This window comes from Sinocyclocheilus rhinocerous, unplaced genomic scaffold, assembly GCF_001515625.1.
Source record: "Sinocyclocheilus rhinocerous isolate Xijiao unplaced genomic scaffold, SAMN03320098_v1.1 scaffold5036, whole genome shotgun sequence".
Lineage (NCBI taxonomy): Eukaryota > Metazoa > Chordata > Actinopteri > Cypriniformes > Cyprinidae > Sinocyclocheilus > Sinocyclocheilus rhinocerous.
Window position 1 is genome coordinate 10,153 of NW_015641470.1, and position 7,210 is coordinate 17,362.

The window sequence follows — 7,210 nt, forward strand, 5'->3', positions numbered from 1 at the left end:
CATCACCGTAGCGCCATTTTGGAGAATAACCACTGAACGCAAGCAGCGTACGCTCTTCTGTGTCAGCCGCGCCACACGGATGCGCTGTTTCAAATCAAAACGTAAATACACGTAGAAAACGTATCCTTGTGTCGCGGCTGACACAGAAGAGCGTAAGCTGCTTGCGTTCAGCGGATATTCTCCAAAATGCCGCTACGGTGATGCGGAGAGACACAGAGGTGACGAATTGTTGAATAAAGTCGTCATTTTTGTTTTCTTCGCGTACAAAAAGTATTCTCGTCGCTTCATATAATTCAGATTGAACCACTGATGGCAGATGGGACTATTCTGACGATGTCTTTCATACTTTTCTGGACCTTGACAGTGTAATTTACTTGGCAGTCAATTGGACAGTCACAAGCCTCCCGGTTTTCATCCAAAATATCTTAAATAGTGTTCCTGATGGCAGATGGACTATTCTGACGATGTCTTTCATACTTTTCTGGACCTTGACAGTGTAATTTACTTGGCAGTCAATTGGACAGTCACAAGCCTCCCGGTTTTCATCCAAAATATCTTAAATTGTGTTCTGAAGACGAACAAAGCTTTTACTGGTTTGGAACGACATGGGGGTAAGTGATTAATGACAAAATTTCCATTTTGGGTTGGAGTATCCCTTTAAGTAAATAACTTTTACTCATTTTTGCAGACAATAAGGGGCCACACAAAATGGCCACAAAAACATGTGTTGAATTATATGAAGTTTTAGTCATTAGAGTAAAACTTACAGATTAGTGATAATACCTTTAAAGGCATATGTAATATGTACATTTTCGCCGCTAGAGATCACATTTTCAAAACAATAACAAAGGCGAAGCTTGGATGACGCAATGAAGGAGAGTGGAACAATGGGAGATGCCGTTTTCACCATCCAGAGATGTCCGAATCATGTTCACGGATGTAATTAATTATTTTTTTTATTACCCGTACCTTCCAAAGTTATTCAAACGGCATAACAATTTTACAATGCGAGCAAAGAACATTTACATTGTCAAGGAACAGTATATGACTGACTTAAGTCTAGCGCGAGTTTAAGCACTCTCAAAAAACTCCCCTTAAAATCAGTAAAGCTTTCTATACACTGTTAGATGAATGAATCTCCTACTTACATCATACTTACATCAGCACTTTGTTGTTAATGATGAGGGAATTCGCAAGAGAGCAGAATTCAGTCAGTGAGCGCACGCACTGAACAAAAAACTCCTGTGTTTCAGCGATGACTCATCTGAACGCATCTGATTCATTATTGCATTCATAAACTCTACAGACTCGTGTGTGATTCGTTATGATTGGTTATTGCGTTCATAAGCTCAACAGATTCTGGTTATTGCGTTCATAAGCTCAACAGATTCGTGTGTGATTGGTCATAACGGGCAACACTGTAAAAACACGTAAAAAGAATGATGGTGCAACACTGAGCAGATTTAAATTTAATATTGCAGTCAAAACTTTTCATTTCATTTTCATTTTATTCGCGGCAGCCGTAATGGATTTAGTTTAACTGTACAGCAGCATTTTTGTCAACATCCACTCAACATAGTAAACAAACATTCAACCTCAATCCCCGAAAAAATATGAACATACATGCATTAGAAAAAAAGATGCAAAACAGTCTCAACATCCATTCCACAAAAAACACAATATTCGGAGAGATCAGCTTTGTATCTCTTGAGGAACTGGTTAGTTGGATAAATTATATGCATACATTTAAAGTAAATTTCACTAACTTTATTAGTGACCCAGTATTTGTTATTATAAGTCCAAATCAATTTCCAATTGATATTCTCAAAAAGGTTATTCCAAAAGTACTTATATTGAAATGTTGCAGGGCAATGAATAAAATATCTAAAAATATATATATTATTGCATTTTTTATCTTTAATATCAATACCGTTTAATAAGATCTCTTTTTTAAATGTTGATTGCTTAGATTCACTAAAGCCTCAAAAATCCTGCTGGCATTGCGTCAACTACAATACTATATGTGCGTTATAAATGAGTCTGCACGTTAATAACAACTGACTTTATTCGGCTCTGCTCTCCAGTGAGTCTTAACTGTTAGCGCCCTCACCTGGTAGGCAACACACATGTTACATCTCCCCTTTTTTCACTAAAATTAAATAGTAACAGAACATAACAGAATTTAATACATAACTGGGGACAGTATTACTAACAATTAAAGAGTACCAAACTTATCTGTAAACAGTAGTTACCAGTAATATGCATCACCAAAGAGTCTCAGTTCATAAGTCTAATCTCATAGGTGATTTACAAACTCTTTTGGGATATCTCGCTTCTGTAATGCTGGGCTCTGTCGTATTGGACTGGACATTGACACTGGACTCTGTAACTGCCCTGGACTGTGCATCCAGTTCATTACTTCCCTCTTCTCCTGTTGGTGGCAATTGGGTAATGCACTCTTGTACTGAATCATAGGTGATGCTTTTTCGTAGTTGTTCTCTTGTCTGAATGAGATGTCTTCTATTCCGTCTGAGTTGTTGTCCATTACTTTCCACAATGTAAGAGTGTGGTGCTTCACATACTTCAACCACCTTTGCTGGCTTCCACTGTGCATTCTCCTTTACGCGCACGTAATCACCAGGCTTAAGATCTGGCACCTCTGTCATAGTACCGTTTTGTTTTGAGCTGGTTGCTTTTGAGTTGTCTGTGTATGCCAGTCATACATTGTGGCGTAAGCAGTGCTTGTGCGGTGGGTAGCTGTGTCTGAGTTCTACGCCCCATTAACACTTGCGCCAGAGATGGGAGGTTTTCCAGGGATGTGTTTCGGTAGTCTAGGAGCATGATGTATGGGTCATGTCTGTGTTTGTTAATGTTGCAATTAATGTTAACTAAGATTAATAAATGCTTTACAAGTACTTTTCATGTTAGCTAATGCATTTAACCAGGGGTGTCCAAACTCGGTCCTGAAGGGCCGGTGTCCTGAAGAGTTTAGCTCCAACCCTAATTAAACACACCTGAACCAGCTAATCAAGCTCTTACTAGGCATACTAGAAACCTAAAGGCAGGTGTGTTGAGGCAAGTTGGAGCTAAACTCTGCAGGACACCGGCCCTCCAGGACCGAGTTTGGGCACCCCTGCATTTAACTGATGTTTACAAATGGAACCTTATTGTAAAGTGTTACAGAAAAAACATGTTTGTTGCATTGCTTTACTGTTGTCATGTGGACTTTTGTCTCATGATGCACTCATTTTCGGCTTGTTCCATCTGACTTTTTGATGCATATAAGGAATTTTAGAAGTTAAAATCTAACGCATGACTTGCATGTTCACACTTACGCTATTGTCAATATTCTGAAGTAAAAAAAATATTGTTGAGAATTTTATTTGTTTATTTTTTTGTATAATCTCAGGAGCATTTTTACGATCCATCATCACATTCTGGATTTTTGGAATTGAGACTACGTAATATCCGCCGAAAGCTAGAAGCAGGTCAGCGTCGATACACAAAATGCAAGATAAGTTGTGACACTGGACCTGGAACAGGACCAGGACCAGGGGGATAGCAGTGTGGCCTGTGAGTGGATCACTTTGGCTCTTTTGGCTGAAAAGGCTCAGGCCCTTTTCAGAGAATATTCCTTCAATCAAATCTGCAATGGAGCAGACGTATTCGAGGCGTAGGTCATGGATAATGAAGGGAACTCCAACAATAGCTGAAATCTTTCATGAATACCCACGCTTCTTGGATATGCCATGTCTGGTAAGTCTGTCATTGTTTTAGCAAACGATCCTAAAGTTGTGATATTGTTAGTGACACTGTAGATTTAAAATATATTCTGAAAATGTATCCTCTTTTAGCTGGATGTCGAGTTTGGCAAAATGACGAATGGAAAGACGGATCTGTTCATCAGGCGATAGAAGGCCAACATCATTCCAAAGCTGAAAGCAGTGGCTGCCATGGAAAGAAGTGTTGTTGCATCTCTTATAAAGGGGATGGAAGACCAAACAGATGGTATGTATAATACGTGTGTGTGTGTGTGTGTGTGTAAGTGTTTTCTTTACATACACACATCTCTTGTGTAGAATAATGTGTAAATAAAATACACTTAATCCTACACTTGAAAACATTTATTGTACCTCTTATCTGTTCTTATTTAATTTTCAGATGAGAAGTGCTACACAGCACTAGTTGTTCTTACACATCTTCTGCCACCATTACCTGGGAGTCGCTACAGTGTTAAATGTGCAATTTCATTCCTACGTGATTTTGTACCGGTATGTTTCATAAGGTTTTTTGTAATGATGCATTACAGCTTAAATTTTGACTTATCTTTATTTTTGCTCTCTGAACTTTCGAAATATATATTTTTTTTTCCCTCATCTCCAAGGCTGGAACCAGCATTGCATCCCTCTGCAGCAACTCTGAGACATCAAAGACCCAACCACAACTGATCTGCATTGGCAGTCTGAAGAGTACTACACGACAATACATAATCATCGCGAGAAATGACAGAGTGACCATACCTGCAAGTGAGAGCCTGACATGCGCTGTGGACATGCTCTTCAAGCTGTACTGGGTATGCAATGTGGCCTATCCACCACAGCTCAGCGCTGTGTTTTCTTTCTTTGAATACTGATGTGACCACTTCGACCAAAAGGAAAGCCAAGGTACTAGAACTTATTTAAAAACTTCAGGCTGCACAGTAATTCCCAAGAATGTACACGTGTCCAAAGTGCATACAACCAATATCAACAAAAATAAAGAATATAAGGCGAAGCATAATCCGTTAAGAATTTACTACTTTTGTTGAACACACACACAAAGATATTTTAACGAATGCTGGTAACCCCAACAGTTGATGTCATTGAATTCTATAGCAGCAAGAAAATGCTATGGAAGTCAATGGGTACTGTCAACTGTCTGTTAACCAACATTCGTTGAAATCTCTTTGTGTGTGTGTGTGTTCAACAGAAGAAGTAAACTCGTACAGGTTTGGAACAACATGAGGGTGAGTAAATGATGATAGCGTTTTCATTCTTGGGTGAACTATCCCTTTAAGTTTTCATCAATAACATGATCTACTAATAAACTCAAACTCAGTGATGTATTCTAATAACCTACTTTGAGACAATTTTACTGTAAAATGCATATAATCTATTACAATCTGTTTAAGAGCTATAGTCATCTGTCACTATTTTAAGGTGTGTAGATATGTTGTCTGATTTAAAATGTTTTATATGCTGAAGTATATAACTTTGAGATGAATTCAGTCCTGTTATGAGACCTGTTTCTCAACTGTGTACAGTATAATTGTTGTTTCAGTTAACGGTCTACCATGTGTTAATAGTTTTCTCTATGCTGTAGCTATAGTGCATTACAAATGCTTGTGTTATATAATAATGAAAAATTACCTTAACAGATCATAAGGTATTGTAAATAATTACTAATGCATTTATAAGGTATAGTTCACCAAGAAATGTAATTTCTGTTACAATTGCTCACCCTTAGTGAGCCTTAGTGAGTTGTTCCATACCAGTACGACAGGTTTCTGAATGTAGGCTGAAATTTAAAGTTGATGAAATGTATTATTTGTTATTTACATTTGATTAAATGCCTAATATTCTTGCATCTTGTCTGTTTTGTTTTAATGTTTTAGAATTACAAATTCTTCAAATTATGTTTAATGTTTTAATATTAACACAATATTAGTAGTTAATAATTAGTAATCATTAATTAGTAGTAATGTTTTAATATGAACACAATATTAGTAGTTAATAATTAGTAATCATTAATTAGTAGTTTCTGGACATTTTAATTGCATTTAATCAACACTTAATGTGTTAAAATGACACATTTGAGTGTTTAATTACCTGACACAATTTGTGTGTTATGGCTTACACATCTGTTGTGTTAACTTCAACACAACATGTGTTGTCCCTGAGCACACTCGATACATGTGTTAAAATTCTACACAACATGTGTCATTTTTAACACATCTCTTTTTGCAGTGTGGAACAGCCTTGAGCGTGTATTGGTTGTGGAATGATGTTGCATTGAGCCATCAGACTGAATGGCCATAAAACAAAATTCAAGATAGACACTGGCTATCTTGAATTTTGTTTTATGGCCATTCAGTCTGATGGTTACCATCCAATCATCTCCATTTCTTGCATTCACAGCATCCACATATAATTCGTTTTCTGAATCAGTCTCTTCAGATACAGTATTTATATTTTTCTGAGGCCTGGTTGTCATGCATTTACTAGCAAAATGATTCCTTTTCCCACATCTTTTGCAGTTTTCTCCGTATGCTGGACATCTACCTTTGTTGTGATCCTTTCCACAGTATTTACAGTTCTGCATGATGTAATGTGACGTGACTGGATCGTTGGATTGTGTTCCGTGTCTTGTTCGCGTTTGTCTCACTGCGTGAACTTCTGCGTGTGCTGTACTTGAATTTGAGAGAGCTGCGTGCGGCTCGCCTCGGCAACGTGGCACATTTGAATGGCTTTATGCAAGTCTAAATCATTTTCTCTCAGCAGCCTGGCCCTGAGTGCGTAGTCGCGAATGCCTACAACAATTCTGTCCTTTATTAGAGTGTCACATTATCGCAAGCCGTTTTAGCATTTAAAAGTTTGTTTTGACTATCCATAAATATAATTTAAGATAGGAACAATTGTATTTTGACGAGTCATAATTATAATTCGACTAGTCACAATGACAATTAGAGATATCTGCAATTATAATTGCACTAGTAAGAAATCGGATTAGAGATATTATCTTAAAATTCTGACTTTTTTCTCAGAATTGCGAGATATGAACAAAGTGAGTTATAAACTATGATTCACAATTCTTACATTATGCGAGTTGCATTGTGTTTAGCATATCTCGCAATTCTGAGAAAAAGAAAGTCAGAATTGTGAGGTAAAAAGTCGCTATTTATTTATTTAGTGGCGGAAACGAGCTTCCATAGGAAATAGCCCACAAGGTGGGAGTATTGTATTGCTATTATAGCAAGAGATCCATGATGATGTTATTCTGCTGAGTTCAGTGATGAGCGCCAATGTATTCTTTTAACATTACCGTCTCAACGTTACGATATAGAATAGGACAAAAGCCTATCTGAGTCCTCTCTGTATAGTCTTACCACTTTTACACATGCTCCAGTTTAGGGCTGGACGATATGGCCAAAATTGATATCACGGTATATTTC

At 37.4% G+C, this 7,210-nt stretch overlaps 1 pseudogene; it reads left to right on the forward strand.

Annotated features, from left to right (window-relative positions):
- Window positions 1-2,340: 2,340 nt before the first annotated feature.
- LOC107755007 (uncharacterized) lies at window positions 2,341-6,077 on the forward strand (annotated as a pseudogene).
- Window positions 6,078-7,210: the final 1,133 nt, after the last annotated feature.